The sequence below is a fragment of the Hyperoodon ampullatus genome (assembly GCF_949752795.1).
Source record: "Hyperoodon ampullatus genome assembly, chromosome: 7".
Lineage (NCBI taxonomy): Eukaryota > Metazoa > Chordata > Mammalia > Artiodactyla > Ziphiidae > Hyperoodon > Hyperoodon ampullatus.
In genome coordinates, this window is record NC_136920.1 from 75,601,921 (window position 1) to 75,621,823 (window position 19,903).

A 19,903-nucleotide genomic window follows, 5' to 3' on the forward strand; every position below is an offset into this window, starting at 1 on the left:
AGGGCAAGGGGAAGGCAGTACATGAGTTGGCTTCAGCCTCAGCCTTGTGACTCAAATACCCAAATATGTGTCTGTTTCAAGGCATACATTTTATAGTTGAGTTTTCCACTAGTAACTGGATCATTTATAGAGGGAGTTGGACAAGGAGTATCAGACAGCTTGAACTAATTCAGAATGTCTGAGAGAAGAGATGGCTTGTATTTTGCTGGAGCCACGGTCTCGGGCATGCATGATCCAATCCTCATCAGACTTGCCAAATAGACACGCCTCTTTATAAAGGAAAAAGCTATTGCTTGGGTACAGAAACAGAGAAACTTAAAACAATCTTTTCACTACCATTCCTTCCTGAGGGCTAGAAAAGACACATGATAAAGACTCTTCTCACCGCCCAGGAATGCTCACCTATTTTGGATGCACTAATATTACTGTTAATAAAAGTATATTGGTAGTAATGTTTACAGGAGTACTGGAGCGTCAATACTGCAGTGTTGAGCAGAACTGAAATAACTTCAAACTTATTTGTAAACTCACTGTCATGCAAATATTTACCAACAAGCACTGGTACTGAATTTAGATCTGAATGTATTTGTTATAGTCCTTAAGGGCGGGGGCAGGAAGGACACTTTACAACACTGATTTAATTCTAAGAGAAGGAAGTCTCTAGGCCCAGAGACTATCATTATGCTTAAACTTTCAATAATGCTTCCATTGAAAAATGTGACTGAAACTTGAAAATGAAACTGATTGTCTAGTCTAAGCTTTCAAGAGACATTATGTTCATCAGCTTGGTAAAGAAAGGCAGGCAGACACAGAAGCTGTATTGCAGTCTTGAAACCAGCAATAGTGCATTAAGAAGACAGTCACAAGAAGGGAGCTTGTGTGATGCTAGGTGCAATATATTGGTTGTATTATTTTGACTTAACAAGGCAGACCTTGATGTAGTCTTTTCATATTCTTTTCCTACAAGTGCATTTTTCCTAGGCAAAAAAAGAGTCTCTTGGATGCACTTGAAGCACTTTCCATCACTTACCAAAGTCACTGCTTACCTTTTAAAGTTTGCAGCCCAGTAGACATAACTGCGTCCTTAGGGGCTTAAGGGAAACACGTTAAACCAGCTTGTATCTCAGAGGGAGTGGAAATCTGACACTTAGACAACGGCTGATTCTTCAGAGTGCATTTCGAGGTTGCACTTTGGTGAGTCACATAGATGTTTGTTATCTGTAATTGTCACATCCGAAATGATGCATGAGATTAGCAGAGCCATATATATATCAGTCAATTTTATTTTAAAACAGGCTACTGAGCATTGACTTTCTGGTGAAAAATCAAGATAAGACTGTCTTTCTTTCCTAACTAACAATTCTCAATCGACCAGGAGACTTTCTTTAGGCAACATTATTGAAAGATATCACAGTCAATCTCTAGGCTCTCTGCTGGATTATGATCTGTTTTGGGGAGCAATTATTTGCAAAATATTTAAAGTGCTTAACAACTGCTACTTTTATAGAATGGCACCAGCTATACTTAACATACCCATCTCAGTTCAGAATATATGCAAAGGGTATCTACCTTTTATAGAACCAAAAAATGATAGTACCTGGTTGGATATCATTTTTTTTTTTTTTTTTTTTTTTTTTTTGCTTTTTTGGGCAAAGCTGATGAGATCTTTCTGATGAAAATAATCTTACAGTATATTTCTGTTAGATTCCCATGAAACGCAGGTTGGTTTTTTTTCTTTTTTATGGAGTGTTTAAATTTCTTCAGCAATTCAAAACTGAATTCTGCTGTCACATGTAAAATGGTATCCACTTGAAGAGCTAATGACATCAGATGCATTCTACAGCAGACTTTTCATTTTTAAGCACAATGAGAAAAAAGATTATATTCTGGGGGGCAAAATGGTAGGTGAGGTTAAGAAGGTCATGTGATAAATCAGTAGCCTGTACTGACACTTCAAGTTACACTCCCTAATTGAGGTTATTCTTACAATCAGTTTTCAAACAATAGTGAACATATTCCTACCTTATAACATTTATATAAGGGCTCAATTGTAGCTTTCCTTTGATGTACAAGAGGAAATCACTGAGACATCTTGAAAAATAAATCTATTTGTCAAATACCATGTTATTTCAACAGCAGCAAACTAGTCAGTTAACAGTTAAAACCCTAAGAAAATATTAACTTGTTTGAAAACAAGTCTATATTGTAATAACCCCAAATATCAACCTTAACGTCCGATTCTAACTTTCAAATGCTGGGTACCTTTTCCAAGAGGAAATTACATCTGCTTTTACATGAATCCCCAGTTTAAATACTTGCAGAAAAACACCCATATTATCTAGTCAGCAAATGTCTGAAATCAAACAAAATAATCCAGCACTGGACATTAATATCTTACAAATAGCATAAGATCCCAAAAGTACAAGAAAAACCTTGACATTATAGAAAAAGTAATTAGGTGGACAAATTCTAAGTATAAAAAGACATCTAAAGAGGGGACCATCTAGAAATCTACCATACAGTACACTAGACTCAATCTGGAGCATTCTACAATTTTATATTAAATTTGTATAATTTTATACCAAAACTATAGTCTTTTTAAGAAAACATTTTACATTTAGAATAACTACTTAAGACATTTAAACTGTAGATAATATTTAACTATAAGCAAGAATAAAAAATAGTCCTATAATAATCTTTTATTTTTTCTCAACAATTAAATAAACAGAGATGCCTTCTTTGCTTTTATGCCTAACTACCTCTCTACTCCTTTAGTCCAGTTCCACAGCATCAAAAGTAGGGGTGAATAAACAAAATCAGTAACGGCAAACACTCACAGCAAGGGCCATTGTATTAGGGATTATCAATGATGGGAAATTTGTACAATGAGATATCTAGTTAAAAGAGTAAGGGAAAATTTGCTTTTTAAGAAAATGGCCAATAATCACTCATCTGAAAAAATGCAAATAGCCGCCAGGTAAAATTGGCAGAATTTGAACTTAAACCAAACTTTTAGTGTGTATCAAACTAGCATTGAGAAATACACACAGGATGTAAACTAAAATAGTGGTTATCTCCAGGTGGCAACATTACAGGGAATTTAAATGTTCTTCCTGTTTTAATATGCATTTTTTTCAGGTGTGTTTTTAGATTGCACACAAGTAGTACCAAGTGGCTAGAAAGAACACAAACCAAGGATACTAAAGTAAAACCACAGGGTCTTTTTCTATCAGAAAGGACCTCAAGGATTATCTAACTTAGATACATTATCTATCTGTTATATCTGGGATATAACAGCACTGATTTAAAAGACTAGACTAGAAATTACAAGAATACTTCCTAGATGATAAAAATAATCTATTTTCAGGATTGTTTACACTCCCTAAGTATGCAAAAATTAACACATTTAAATGTAAATTCCTTCATATACATTATTAAAAAGTAGGAAAAACAAATTTAAAGGGAGTTTACACAACCTTGTAATTAAAGCATAAGTTCATTGTTGAATGACAGAGCAAAGCAGATCATTACAGAGTTTGTCTGAAAGCAGGAGGCTGGCCTGCAAGGGGCCTTTAGGGAGTAGGCTGGGTGCCCAGGCAGGTAGCTCTTTGCTTTGCTGTCTGCATTCTTCAATAAACCCAGTCCTTTTACATGAATGGGTGTGATTCAGCCTAGTTTCCCCATGAAATAATGTAATGAAAGATTTCTACTGACGAGGGATTACACTTTATGCAAAATTTCTCAGTGACATTCAGGTTAATTCCAGTGTCCACAATTTAAGCAATTTCCAGTAGGCATTTACAACCCAAAATCCAATGACGTGGTATTTTCATGATAGTTAGGGAAAGTGTTCCAGTTTCTGGAAACTTTATTTTCCAGAAAAATAAAGTTTAAATTTGCTCCACTATGTACATCTGAATATATCCAGAGGAGTAAAACTCAAAGCCAACCAAAAGACAAAATGCTATAAAATATTTTTTTGTTGTAAGGTAATCAAATTCTTCCCAGAATAATGTGTAACTAATTTCACATATTTATTTGCAACCAATTCCACTTTTCCAAATTCTCATTTGCAAATGAGAGGCTCATACAATTAAAACTGATGATACAAACCATTGTTTCAGAAGGATCAGAATTTACACTAGTCAGACGTGATTCCATAAGATTGATTTTAACATGTTCTTTCAACTTTATTAAAATCATCAATATCCCAGATGCATTTACCACTTAAAAAAATCAATTTAATTCTAACAAAAGGTGATGTTCACTTTAATCCTGTTTGCCTTCACACCACTGCTGTGAGCCTGTATTCCAGGCCACATGAACAAAGAGGGCCAGCACCACGTGGACGGCGACCACTGCAACAATAGCAGCATAAAAATAGCTGTCTCTATTGGACATCCCAAAGGCACCTTCAAAAATATAAGATTTAGTCGTGAAATGTCACCCAGTAGGTACAGTGATTATTAAAGCTGTGAAAAACAGGAGCGTCTCCAGGGTAGATGCTAATGAACTTTCCTTTCTGAAGTCTCATGGCTGCAGCACATTCAGCGCCGCTTTATCAAAGCGCTCCATGGTGTCGACACGCTAGCAGCAGGTGCTCAGAGGCGGGATGGGCTCAGGGGCGGCGCTCAGTGGGCTCCACAGGAGACCGGATGTTATATTTTAAGGCAAGGTTAGCATAAATAGATCTGATTCTTTATTTTTTTAGTCTGTAAAGGGTGACAATTATTTCATAATACTAGTTTCTTACTGATTTAATCATGCAACTATGAGAAATAGCCAATATCTATATCCGATGTTAAATTCCTGATTAATTTTTTTCTTTTTAAATAAATTTATTTATTTATTTATCTATCTATCTATCTATCTATCTATCTATTTATTTATTTATTTATGGCTGCGTTGAGTCTTTGTTTCTGTGCGCGGGCTTTCTCTACTTGTGGCCAGTGGGGGGGCTACTCTTCGTTGCGGTGCGCGGGCTTCTCATTGCAGTGGCTTCTCTTGTTGCAGAGCACGGACTCTAGGCATGCGGGCTTCAGTAGTTGTGGCACGCAGGCTTCAGTATTTGTGGCACGCAGGCTCTAGGGCTCAGGCTCAGTAGTTGTGGCGCACGGGCTTAGTTGTTTGCCGCATGTGCGATCTTCCCGGACCAGGGCTTGAACCCGTGTTCCCTGCATTGGTAGGGAGATTTTTAACCACTGTGCTACCAGGGAAGTCCCTGATTAAATTTAAAAAATTTTATTGGAGTATAGTTGATTTACAATGTTGTGTTAGTTTCTGCTGTACAGCAAAGTGAATCAGCTATACATATACATATATCCACTCTTTTTAGATTCTTTTCTCATGTAGGCCATTATAGAGTATTGAGGAGAGTTCCCTGTGCTATACAGTAGGTCCTTATTAGTTACCTATTGTACATATAGTAGTGTGTATTTGTCAATCCCAGTCTCCCAGTTTATCCCTCACCCACCCCCCACCTTACCCCCTGGTAACTGTAAGTTTGTTTTCTACATCTGTGACTCTGTTTCTGTTTTGTAAATAAGTTCATTTGTAGCCTTTTTTAGATTCCACATATAAGCAATATCATATGATACTTGGCTTTCTCTGTCTGACTTACTTCACTCAGTATGCCAATCTCTAGGTCCATCCATGTTGCTGCAAATGGCATTTCTTAATGGTTCTTCTTAATGACTATCACACTGTGAAAGCTAAGTAAGCAGTCAAGAGCCTAGAACAGTTTCTGTTGCTGCGTCTGCCTGGCCCAGATACTTCTTAATATTACCTTAGAGGCTTCTTTTTTTTTTTTTTTTTTTTTCAGCCACACCTCATGGCTTATGGCATCTTAGTTCCCCAAACAGGGATCAAACCTGTGCCTCCTGCATTGGAAGCATGGATTCTTAACCACTAGACCACCAGGGAAGTCCCCTTAGAGGCTTCTCTTGATCCAGATATTTATTAAGGTAAAGGATAAGTCTAAAAACATTTACAAGGAATGTGCAAGTGTCAGCATAGTTTGGCAGTAGTGCTAACTGCAATCCTTCCTCAACAGGATTTTGGTGGAATGCTAAACTAGTACTGACCAGTAGAACGTGTTGTGGTTTACACTTGCCTGCTTTCACATTTCTGCCTCTTCCTATTCCCAACACAAGGATATGTTTCTTCATTTCAGCCTCATGCATGCCACTCTGTTTGTTTTCTAGAATAAAGTTAGATACGTTCCTGGCAGAGTAACTCAGCTCTGCTCAAAACTGCTCAAAGCTTTAGTCCCTAAAATACAGCCATCTTGCAACTCAACCACACTGAGTTTGGTATCTGTTTCTATTGCTTTTGCCTAATCTTCTCATTTATACGTAGATGTTTATTTTCCAGGGCATCTGGATTACACCTTGTCCTGTGATAATGAACCAGTTCCCTCATTTGCTAATGAACATAATGACATTTTCAAATTCCTTCTCACCCTTAGCTTCTAAATTTTAGGGAAAACTGGAAGGCAGTAGGGTTAACATGTGAAACTGCTTGAATAAGGTTAGGAAGCAGTGGTAGCTTCTGTCACAGACAAGCTTGAGAATTTCAGTAGCTCCAAAACACGAAGTTCTTACCTATCACTCACTAAGAGCTGGTGGTGTGTGTAGAGGGTTGTGCTCCACACAGTAACTCAGGGACCCACTCACCTTCCACCTTGTCGCTGTGACCTCTTCTTGGTTCTCAGAATCCTCACCGCTCCATCAGCAGACAGGAAAGGAGAATTAGGTCATGCGTGGGAGGTTTCTGTGGGCCAGGCCTGAATGTGATGAATACCTCTTTGGCTCACATGGCATTGAGCAGAATTAGGTCCATGGCCCACCTAACAATACAGCAGAATGTCTGTGTGCTTGGGAAGGAGGGGGAGGCCACAGCTGTGCGTGAACACTAACAGTCTCTGCTATATTGCTGTTGTGAATACAATTCTAAGTGAATAAAAGTGGCTGCATTATTATTTGTAGAAAACAAACCTCCATATGCAATTCTAAAATGGGTTCTGGCTGAAGCACTGTGAAGAGCAGGCTTTCCAGTAAGAAAGATGGAGTATCCAGGGTTTAAAAAGGTCTCCAGTGAGGGGCTTCCCTGGTGGCGCAGTGGTTGAGAGTCCGCCTGCCGATGCAGGGGACACGGGTTCGTGCCCCGGCCTGGGAAGATCCCACATGCCGCAGAGCGGCTGGGCCCATGAGTCATGGCCGCTGGGCCTGCGTGTCCGGAGCCTGTGCTCCGCAACGGGAGAGGCCACAACAGTGAGAGGCCCCGCGTACCGGGAAAAAAAAAAAAAAAAAAAAAAGGTCTCCAGTGGAATGCACTCATTCTTTCCAACCACGTCATCACCACTTCTATCTGGCTTCCGTCAAATTAAAGATAGCTCACTTTTTATCTAAGCTTCTGATCCTGCCAGTTATAAGAAAAATTGAGAAACTTTATGGGTCACTTGAAAGTAGTGCAAAAAACTCAGAATCATTAAATATCTCTTCAGCAGAACTGCCAGTGACATAGTAAAGTAACTCTCCACCTGAGCCCTGGACCTCTCATAATTCTGTTACTTAAATAACTGATTCCTGCTTGTTACTATAACTCTCTTCCTAACTTTTGGGATCATTTCTTCCAAAATCAGTGAATTTTCCACTTTTAAACTTACAACTGAAAAATCATGTGTTGGTTCTCTTGCACTGTGTCCTTGTATCACCTTACTTATTTAGGGATAATACTATTTGTAATGTGATATTCTGAAACAGATACTGGACAGGGATAAGGCAGAATTTCAAGTATTTATTCAAATATAGTTTAACTATAGTTTTAAGTTGTGTTAGGAAAAATGCACCAATTTAAGATAGATTTTCTTTTAAGTAGAATATTAAAATTTCATTAAATGGATGTTTTGCCTGTATTAAGTGACTATGTAGATGAGGGAGGAATTCTAGATATTCTTCTAAAACACAGCCCAGTTTTGGAGATGTGACCAGATGAGCTTGGAAAATGGTTTGAATCCAGCCTCCTAGACTATTTATTTTTATTTTTATTTTTTTACATCTTTATTGGAGTATAATTGCTTTACAATGGTGTGTTAGTTTCTGCTTTATAACAAAGTGAATCAGTTATACATATACATATTTTTCCATATCTCTTCCCTCTTGCGTCTCCCTCCCTCCCGCCCTCCCTATCCCACCCCTCTAGGTAGTCACAAAGCACAGAGCTGATCTCCCTGTGCTATGTGGCTGCTTCCCACTAGCTATCTATTTTACGTTTGGTAGTGTATATATGTCCATGCCACTCTCTCACTTTGTCACAGCTTACCCTTCCCCCTCCCCATATCCTCAAGTCCATTCTCTAGTAGGTCTGTGTCGGGAATAAAGACACAGACCTCCTAGACTATTTAAAGCAAGGAAATGATCTTTGACATCTAAATGGCAAGCTCTGTTTTGCACAGATAAGGATATTGAATATTGGTGTATTCATTTATATTATCTCTCTAAAGATTACATTAAGTAGAAGAAAAATAAGGTGTAATAAATCTCTCAAAAGCGGACTTGCTTTATGTTTAACAGAACAAAGTAAAACACACACATGCACGTACACAAACATATGGTTTGACATTAGTAGAAGACTTAAAGGCTCTAGAATAGCAATGCCCAGTTGAGATATAATGTAAAGCACACAGGTTAATTTAAGTTTCCTGGAAGTTGCTTTAACAGAGGTAAGAAGAAATAGGTTTGACACTTCTCGATCCAGACATTTCAAGTGCTTGACAGAGAGCTGTGACTACTGCAGTAGCTCTAAAACATTTAGGATAGGTTTCAATTAATAAGAATATGGCACACTCTTTAATCTGTACCTCTAAGCACATGGAGGAGATCTCTAGAGAGGCAGCATGGTGCCCTGAAAGTAAGAAGTGGGGCTTTCCATCATTTTCTTCGTTATATTGAGCAGCCCAGGACTGGCTTTCAGTTGAATGCAAAACTGTAGTGTTTTATTAAGCAGACAGATGGCTGGAATCCATATACAGGGGGCTGAGAATATCTGATTCCTTCTACAGTATAGCATTTCCTGTCTCAGGATGGAATTTCCCCATAAAGTCACATATTGAATAGAAATGAGTAGCATTCATCAAAGCTCAAATTATACTAAGATAAGAGAGAGTAGAAGGGAAAAGAAAACAAGTCTAGAGCATTTACTTTTGTTGCATTTCAAGATCAGTTTCATATTAAAAACAATTCATAAGAGAGCAGACATGTGCATTTCATAATGACCTGCTTACCATGGTGCTGCTTACCAGCTTTAAATAGTAACATGCTCTGCAGTCTCTCGCAACCGCCGTTAGCCAGAGGAGAGCCATGCGTTCTCGAGGATGGGGAAACGCGGCAGTTTGTGGATAATTTTCTGACACGCTTATCCGTGCCACTTAGTGGGATCATACTTGAATGCTGAATTTACAGAGAATAAAACCTCATTATTTTAGACCCGGATAATTTGGAATTTGCAATAATTTTATTGAAATTGAATTAGCAAGAGGCAACCTCCAACAGTGTAAATACAAGGGCTTTTGAATCTGACACTCTTGACCTCAGACCTCCACTCCCACACACACTGTGGGATGTAGGGCCTAGTCCCTTCACTTCTCTCAGTTTGCCTGCTCGCCTAATGAATTTGGAGGAAATGACAGTCACTTCATCGTGGATGTTACCACCCCTGTCTTTTCCAGTCTGGCTGCTTTCTAATCCACCCGGCGCACGTCCAGATCCAGTGATTCTCTGTGGCCTACCTGCAGGCTGGATGACAGAGTGATGAAGGGCATGGCTTCTGGAGCTAGACTGCTTGCTTAGAAGCCTGGCTCTTATACCTAGCTGTGACATCTTGGACTAGTTACCTAACTAATCTATGCCTCACTTTCATAATTGGGCATAATAATTGTATATATCTCCATAGGTTGTTTTCAGGACTAAGTGGAGTGTAAGTGCTTAGGGTAATGCTTGGAATATATTGGGTACTATTGTGTATCTCTCTCCCCTGTGAACTCTATGCGGAAGGTCCTCCCGTGCATCCCCATGACTTTAAGGATGGGATTCACACTTCTTAGCCTGTTACGCAGGTCTTTTCTGATCTAGTTCCCACCTACCTCTTTAGTCTCATCTCCTGCCACTTCCCTTCCAACAAAACCAGTCCTACGTTAGTCAAACTACTTACAGTGTTCCAAGTCTTCCTTGCTGTGGAATAGCTCAACGGTTAAGTGCATGGATTGTTGAGGTTAGTCTGCTGGGTTCAAAACTGGTTTCTAGCACTTAGCAGTTCCATGACCTTAGAAGTTACTTAAACTTCTCTGACTTGAGGGTTAAATAAAGTGCCTGTACCTAATATGTTCTTAGTTGTTATGGCCTCACTTTGAATGAAAAATCTTTGCCTTCGTTTTTATTTGGTGGGTGCTTGTCCTTCAAAATGCAGTTCAAGTTCTACCTCTTTCAAGCCATTTGCCTTCACCCCTCCTCCGTGTCCCTGCATATCATTCTCTGTCTTGGCATTCATCACACCATAGTGCAAGTGCTAATTTGCTTAATCTATCTCCCTCACTGGCCTGGGAAGGCAGACAGCATGTCCTTGTCATCTTTGTGTCCATAAAGCTTAACACATAAGGGTTATTTAATAAATATTTGTTGAGGAAAATAAGCAGTAAAGTAGTTGTGAGGATTAAGTGAAATAACCTATGTTGACCATTTGGCACATAGTAGGACCCCAGTAAATATGAATTTCCTTTCCTTTAGAATTTACTAACAGTAAAAAGTAAAATTTACTTTTTCCTATGTCGCGTGTGAAAAGAGTTTTTCGCTTTACTGAGAAAATTAAGAAAGTCAATAAATCAGGATCTTGCTCACAGTACAAATATTCTACATTTGATCTCTATTTGGATGTGTCTTTTCTCATCAGAATAGTGATGAGAATGGTTTGGTGGTTGGGTCCAACATATTCAGGTTATTCCATTTAATATAAAGTATGCTTTCTTTTTACACAATGAATGTCGAAGCCATAGAAATATAATACTCTAAAGAAAAGTATGGCCATTTACCTAGAAGCCCACCCCTTTGACAATAGTAACAGCTAGCTCTTTGTTGTTGTTGTTGTTTTGTTTCCAGTTTTGCTACATTTTAATGGTAGGTTTTTTAAGGGATTATTTTTAGGTCTTGTCAGCAACATCAAACAAAAGGTCCTGAGTACTCCACAGGGTACAGAGAGTTGCCAAGCACCTCAGAAAATGCACGTGACCTGGCAAACATGTTTTTCTTGCCCCCTGAGGCACTTACAGTCTCGGGGGGCGGTGTCCAGGGGTTGGGGGTGGCTGACAACTCACAGTCTTAGGAGTTGAGTGAACAACAGAGTAATTTATTAAGGCAAATTCTTCATCCCCTCAAGCTACTGTGGATGGAATCATTTTGGAATTCAACTAATCAAGAGAGAGGCAAGACTGAATTTGGTTGAGAATTCTTCAGGCTCATATAGTTTTTTAACATCCATCATCATAGGCAGAACTGACCTATCAGACAACTGAAAGTGGAGACTAGATCTCTTGAAGTGCAAGGGCTAGGACTTAATTGTGGTTACTTTTTTTTTTTTTTTTTTGCGGTGCGCGGGCCTCTCACTGTTGTGGCCTCTCCCGTTGCGGAGCACAGGCTCCGGACGCGCAGGCTCAGCGGCCATGGCTCACGGGCCCAGCCGCTCCGCGGCATGTGGGATCTTCCCGGACCGGGGCACGACCCCGCGTCCCCTGCATCGGCAGGCGGACTCTCAACCACTGCGCCACCAGGGAAACCCCTATGGTTACTTATTTTAAAAAGCAAACATACTGAACGGTATGACTAGGCTTATTACACTAGTTTAAAAAATAGGCCAAGTACTAGCAAGGCATTCCCCTCATGCTAGCATTGGTCATTTAAAATAGTGAATATTAAATATGTGGGCTCCACATCTAACCCACAGAATTAACAGCTAGCTTTTATTGAACACCTGTGAGCCAGGCACTGTGCTAAGAGCTTTACAACAAATATCTCATTTAAGTCATACCAGTTCTCTATGAAGGAGGCAGAATTATTGTCCCCATTATACACATGAAGAAACTGAGGCTTTAGAAAGGATGACTGAGGCAGTTAGCTACGTAGTCTAGGCCGGGGATGAGATTAGATAAGGAGAAGGGGGTGTTTGAAAAACTGGAGTCATCATGTGTGTGGATACCAAGTCGTTACATGGATACAAGCTTGGAGAATGCCAAGACTTTTCCTACAACACAGGTCATGTGGGAATAATAGACTTTTCATGAGAAAATTGTAAGGGAAGGAAGTTTTGGGGGCATGAGCAAGGACCTGATTGTTGTTGAGGACCTGATTCTTGTTCCACCTGGTGGAGGAAGCGTTCTCTGAAGAGGATGAGGATTTAGGCAAATACGTTTCCCATCCACTGAAGTCCCATAGCCAAAATCTTTGGGACAGAACGAGCAAGGAGCAGGAAGGAGAAAGGAAGCAGCAGACCTGATGTTGAGTTTGAACTGAGATGGATGCAGGGAAGGGTTGCATTTTGGGTGATGGAGATCAGAGGAGTGTGGAGCCTGGTTAGATTAATCTCCATATTCCAGTGGTGGTTCCTAAGGTAGAGTCAGGGGAATGACAGCTGCAGAACCTGGATTACAGACAACTGGGGAGAGAAAAGGAGGATGGCCAGAGTAGAGAAATGGACATCTGTTGTTTTTACCAGTGAGTGTTCTTTCACCATATTGGTAACGACTCCTCAGTTTCCTTCTGGGAGCCACCCCTCCTCACTTTTAGTCCCTATGGCCCTAGTGTTGGAACCTGTAACCCTTCTCAGACACAATTATAGAAGTGCATTCTCCTGGCCACAGAGATTGGTTCAGGTTTGACACATTACCCAAGCAGATCCAATTAGTTTCCTCCCCGCCCCCCCGGCTCTGGTTACATTCGACAGGGAAACTAACTTTTCTACTATGGAAGGGGGTCTGGAAGAATATGACCAGGAACATTTATGGCCATTTTGAAACCACAGGGGAGAAGCTGTCTGAGAATGAAGCCAACAGACAGAACTGTGTGGAGAAACGAAGTTGAATCAGACCTTGATAATATCGTTGGAGCTTCTGTATCCAGTCGTGCCTGAAGTGGGACACCCCGTAGTGTTCTTAATCCTGTTGCTCTGGGTTTTCCATCATTTTCTAAGAAAGTGCTAACTGTTGGTATGGTAACTCAACTGCCTTGGGAAGGAAAGCAGTAAGAATCCTTAACATTCCAATGGGAGAAATCTTTGTATTTTTATGAGCATAACATATATTTGGAAAAGAGATTCTAATGAATCAGGGTGGTTAAAGTTCTTACTATGAAGCCAAAAGGCAGGCAACATTTTAGATAGAAGAATAATGAGCAGATTTGACTACAGACTTGTACTTTTTTTCCTCTGGCATGGGCAAATTATTATCAGTCTCAATATTCTTGAATGAGGGTTTTTTCTTATTCCCTAGAAAGTTATTTATTGTATGAATGCATATGTGGAGTTTTGTGGATGCTTTTCTCTTCTTCACTATTCTCTGGAGCCTTTCAGTCCAGGTCAATAAAACAGGCACCACTCTGCATCATTCATACCATCCTCAAAACCCACAGGATTCTTCCTTGGTTCCTGACTGTTGGAGTTAAAATGTCATTTCCCTCTTCTTTAGAACGGTGCTGTTTTGATTTCTTATCAGATTCCAGCTGTATTTGAAGGCCTATAGCCTAATCTCCCAGATTGGTAGGGGAGAGTTGGCATATTTTGTCTCTGGCTGATAAGAATTGGAACACAAAAGAGTTCCCCTTTGGGTAAGATTAAACCAATAACTCTAATTCAGATCATTTCTTTAAATTGTATTATCTTGAGCAAAACACTCTATTCCTTGATATTGCAGATGATAAATGTTGGGGAAAAGGAATAAAAATAGTAACTCCCAGTTTCTTTCACGTCATGATACACATAGAAATGATACTATTTGATAGGCACATGGGTGTAAATAGATGAGGCTGCTCACTGCTGAGGGTCACCTTGCTGGACTGAGTGGATCAGTAGCTCAGCACACCTTCCCCTATTCCTGGTGCTCTGACTGGGAAGCTTCTGGATTTGCAAACCATAAGGGCTGGATTTTGGTCCTAGCTCAGCCACTCAACCCCACTATATTCTTGGGGCATTCTCCTTTCCTTTTTTAAAAAAAATTTTATTATACTATAGTTGATTTACAATGTTGTGTTAGTTTCAGATGTACAGCAAAGTGATTCAGTTTTATATATATATATATATATACACACACACACATACATGTGTAGAAATTTATATACTCTTTTTACATTCTCTTCCATTATAAGTTATTATAAGATATTGAGTATAGTTCCCTGTGCTATACAGCAGGTACTTGTTGATTATTTTGTATATAGTAGTATGTATATTTTAATCCCAAACTCCTAACTTATCTCCCCCTTCTCTTTTGGTAACCATAAGCTTGTTTTCTACATCTGTGAGTCTATTTCTGTTTTGTAAAAAAGTTCATTTGTATCATTTTCTTAGATTCCACGTGTAAGCAGTATCATATGATGTTTTTCTTTGTCTGGCTTACTTCACTTAATATGATCATCTCTAGGTTCATCCATGTTGCTGCAAATGACATCATTTCATCCTTTTTATGGCTGAGTAATATTCCTTTTTGGTCCTCAGCTCTGCCTCCTTAAATGAAGAATCTGAGGTCTAGTCCTAATGTAAATGTCTGTATATCAGGAGCATTATCAGATCTGATAAACAGAGGTTTATGAGGTGCACTGAGGCTTTAAGCATGAAAGTATCAACACCAAGCTCATTGCTTAGATCTGTTTAATTACTGCTAAGCATCCCTGTTTTGTGCTGGTCTCAGCCTATCAATCACTAATGTTGTGGTTTGCCCGTCAAGATGCCAAAGATCGTAATTGATTACACCTTATTTTTCTACTACTTAATGTAGTCTTTAGAGAGATACTATAAATGAATATACCCTTGTTTTTCTTAGTGTGACTGCAAGATGCCCTTCAGCAATTACCAGCAGGAAACTGAAAAAATAAAGGTTTCTTACTTGAAAGACCTGGAAATTACACAGCACACAAGGAGCAACGTAGCAAGGTCACCAGGGGTGGGCCCAGAGGGAGGGTGAGGCCCAGAGCCTGGGGTTGTGCCTTTATTGAGGTCAAGGGTGGGGGTCCTAAGTTTCTGTGGGCTCACTCTTTATTGGTAGAACATATTTAAAACATAAGAGTGGTCATTTAAAGTGGACAGCAAGAGGGAAAAAAAACCAAGTAGTCCAAATGGTCAGATATTTAAATCAATCAACATCTGTAAAACAAAGGTGTCTCAGTGCAGGGAGGTGGCCTAGCTCTTTATGTAGTTGTGAGGCTGGAAGTGTGTTTATTTGGGTTAACCATCTTTGAAGGGGATGACTCTCAGAAATGAATGCCTTGGAAATCAATGTTTAAATCAGGCATTTGTATTACAAAAAAGAAACAACAACAACAACAAACCTGCCAGGGCTTATACCACAATACTCTTTAAAAAAAAATCAGACCTACATTATTTAAGATACCTGTATGATAGTCTATGATGTAGAGTGTCAGGGTCTGGGTTAAGTACTCAGAGATTATTCATAGAATTACTGAACTAAAAGGAAGAGTTGAGATAATTTATTCCCCAAATACAAAAGAAGATCCTCCTAAAATCATCATAGTATATTTACGTACAGCATCATGCAAATACACAATTGAGGATGCTTAGAGCCAGCTCCTAGTTGTCCTTTGGCAGCATAAAAAGAAAAGCATAAATACATAATCCATACATTATTAACCAATTTACTCCTCCTTAGCCAAGTCTTTAGTATATAGAATTAGAGACATTTCAGTATCAATAACCTGTTACATCCAGCAAGAGCGGGAGCTGACCACTTTGATGGGACAGGACAGCACTAGATCCAGCAGGTACGGATAATTGGAGTCAAATGATCAAGGAGTAAGGAGAATGAAGAGACTACATGTGCCACCCAGGGTGCAAGAGAATCAAGAATTCATGATCAAACAAAAAAACAAAAAAAACACAACAATTTGAATAACGATCTAAATCTAATTGCCAGAGTATGAGATATTTAGGGAACAAATAAACAACCCATAGGATGCATTCAGCAAAACCTAAAGTGTGGGAACATCTACAGTACTAGCAACCTCTTTTCTTTAAAAATGCATTTAAGGAAAATACAAAAGGGGAGGTGAAATCCCTAGGTTATAAGACCTTAGGAGACGTCAAAGAACTGCAACGCATGGACCTTGTTTAAACACGGATTTGCAAAAGAAAATTATAAAAGCAAAAATTATGAGACGATAGAGTAAATTTGATCACGGGTTAGATATTTGATGCTGCTAAGGAATTATCGTTAAGTTTTTCACATGTAAAATGACAATGTGTTTATGTTTTTAACAGGAGTCTAACCTTTAGAGATACCTACAGAATTATTTATGGATTAGTTATTTGCTTCTCGCTAATCCAGTGGGAGCAGAGGGCAATGACTGGGTATAGAAAAAGCAAGATATGCCACAATCTGAAGTTTTTTGATGAGTCCTCACTCTACTTTTCTGTTCACACCATTTTTGTATATGTTTGAAATTTTTCATAATAAAATATAAAAATATATTAAAAAAAAAAGAATTCATGATCATAGTCTAGGCAAATTTTGGCAAGGGTGTGAGGGAGTGCTGTTGTCTGAATGTTTGTGTCCCCATCAAGTTCATATGTTGAATTCTTAAAACCCAAAGGTATTAGGAGGTGGGGCCTTTAAAGGGTTCTCAAGTCATCAGAGTGGAACCCTCATGAATGGGATGAGTGCCTTATCAAAGAGGCTTCAGAGAGCTCCCTAGCCCCTTCCAACATGTGAGGACACAGTTGAGGAGGCACTGGCTAGGAACTAGGAAGAATGCTGGCACCTTGATCTAGTATTTCCCAGTCTTCAGAGCTATAAGAAATGCATTTCTGTTTATAAGCCACCCAGTCTGTGGTATTTTGTTACAGCAGCCCTAACAGACTAAGACAGGGGGGTTCAAGATAATGGAATGGATTACAGTGAGGAGAACTCAGAAGTGGGAAATAGTGAACCAAGCAGATTTTCAGTGTTAAGATGGTCTATTTATGGGTAGCTGGGTTCCAGACACTAGGATGAAGTTCAGGAACAAGTTCAAGCATAAAGCTTCAGTCTATCAGAGGAGCAAGGACAAGAATAGGACTTATGAACAGGGCTGTATTTATTGAATGCACACAGACACACACAGAAATTAACATATGTGGTATATTTAAAGGTAAGGCTCTGTCCAGACATTTACACATAGTATTCTACTTAACCCTTACCAAATCCCCCAAAGGCATGCATTATTCTTTTTACAAATGAGACAGCAGAGGTTTAGGTAACCACCTGTAGTCGCACTGTTTGCAAATGGTAGAACTAAACTTTGAAGTCAGGTCTACCTAACTTCAAAGTTCATCCTCTTTTCACTGGTATGTAAGAGAGGTTAGGTAACTAGAATCTTTGAAACAGGGACCAAGGAAGAAACACTGAGTAAGATTTGTAAAATACCCTAATATTGATTTGGGGGACATTTATGCATTCTGCCTTATGTCAGGGTTGATCCCTGGAATAAATGGTGCAACAGGATTTGGGGTGCAGGAGCCCAGCTCAGAGCCTCATGACCAAGTTGTCCCTGACACACCCTGTAACCATGCATCAAATTTCTTTCAAATCTGTTGCAACTGAGGGAAGCTGCATCTCCATCTGAAAACTTTATGCCATTTTTTAGTGCAGCAGGCTGAACCTCAATATTAACCCAGGTATACATTGATATCCCTTACTAAAGTTACTCAAAAGCAGTCAACTCCTTCTTCTATAATAAGTTGACAATTGGGAATTAGTCATAAATGGAGCTAAAACGGAAGCTTTTCATACCTTGAACAAGCATGTACAGTTTGAGGTTTTGCTTATTACTTTTATGTGTTCAGACTTTTAGGAGAGGTATCTCAAGAACGGAAACGTTTCGAATAAGTCAGAGGGTAGGAAAACTGATACAAAAGGCTTGAATATTAGGTTCTAATCTCTTTGAAGGCAGCTATTGATCACTAGACATGAGTTTGCATTTGAAGGCCTCTTAGCACCTACCTCTTGATCAATTTAACCAAGTGAATAATTCCTGAACTTGGAGTATACAAATGATAACAGGTGAAGTGTCCTAGTCTCTATTGAAAAGTCTTTACATTTGAGTAAATTTACCAAAATTACATCCTTTTAAGTAAATCATTTGTTTCTGAGGATAAGGATTAATCTAGAAATGAAACTCTTCATTGATGGACAAACAAGTCATTATAGAGGTAGAAGCACCTGTAGGGATCATGTCTCTTATTTGTATGTCAGGATGCTCTGGGGAAAGGACTTGCCTATAACTGTTACTGAATTGGACTTGGGTTGGCTTGCTCACATGCAGTAAAGCCAATATACTGACACCAGGTAGTAGTGAAGGAAAGTGCAGCATTTACTGCAAACACCAAAACAAAGAGTGCAGGCAGCTAATGCTCAAAAAACCCAAACTCCTTGATGGGTTTCAGGGAAGTGGGGAGGAATTTTAAAGGCAAGGTGAGGTAGAGAGTTACATGGTGTGTGATCAGCTCAGGCACAATTTTCTGACTGGTTGATGGTGAGGCAACAGGGTGGTGTCACGACTTAACATTATCAACCCTCAGGCTCCAGCCAGTCTGGGGGCTACATGCTTATAGTCATCATGCAGTTAGCTTCTTCCATCTGGTGGAGGTTTTAATGTCTGTAAAACAATTTAGGAATGTGCATCAGACAGTGTTATCTTTGTCTTTCACAGAGGAACTAAAGATTCTGTGACTCTGCTATATGGTTGATTTACTGTTTAAATTGTTACCAGTTCTCTTAGCTCAACTGCTACTATCTGTTACTACAAGTTTGCATTCTTTCCATCATTAATTCTTGAGCCAGCCTTTTATGACTCAGGGGAGGTCTGAGAGACTAAAGCTTTTCTACAAACAAGAGGCAGGTAGAGGACATTGGCAGTGGGGGTGTGGGAGGGGGTCTGTCCCAGGAAGGCCCCATAGGGTCTTGCTTGGTTACATAACCTCTTCACGATAGAATGAGGCTGAGAACCCATGTTTCTAACTCTTGGAAATCTTTTCATTATTCCATGATATCTTCCTCGACTTGTTTGTTTCACAGCTATTTTTATATGCTACTGTACATACTACAACTATAGTGGTAGAGTGGGAACTATGATTTACATGGAAGTTTACCTGCTATCAAAGTAATTTTTACTTTGTTATTTCCCAGATAACCCTGGAGGGGGAGATAGAGCTGTCAACTCTGTTTTACAGATGATGAAACTGAGTTTAAAGAGGGGGAATATGTTGTTCAAGGCCACACAACAAAGGCACTAGAGCTCAGAATCAAATGCAGATTTCCTTGAATGCAGAATATACTCTTCTTCCAATGTATTGATCATAAGGCAACCATGTACTATAATATTCAACTTCTGACATTTTTGAGAGTGAGGAGGAAGATATTAATGATTTCACTGGTCTGGGATAGACATGTGGTCACCTTATGATTCACGCTACACTTCTTGATCAACCAAGAATATGTCATATGTTTACAATCAAGGGTGTGATGGCCGAAACAAAACCTTGGTCTTAGTTCAGGAAGAGATGTCTGGGATGGTTTGAACAAGTCGTTTATTTATATTTATTTATTTTTTATTGAACTATAGTTGATTTACAGTGTTGTTAGTTTCAGGTGTACAGCAAT

The 19,903-nt window shown here is 39.3% G+C and overlaps 1 protein-coding gene and 1 pseudogene across 4 annotated transcripts in view; one reads left to right on the plus strand and one right to left on the minus strand.

Moving 5' to 3' along the window:
- Window positions 1-19,903, plus strand: part of NELL1 (neural EGFL like 1) — a gene marked incomplete at both ends in the record, with an annotated part of 886,110 nt that overhangs the window by 547,679 nt on the left and 318,528 nt on the right. The gene's annotated exons all lie outside the window — the stretch shown is intronic.
- On the minus strand, window positions 4,270-4,575 carry LOC307056098 (vacuolar ATPase assembly integral membrane protein VMA21-like; annotated as a pseudogene). The gene has a single exon. The product of its transcript is annotated as a vacuolar ATPase assembly integral membrane protein VMA21-like (transcript).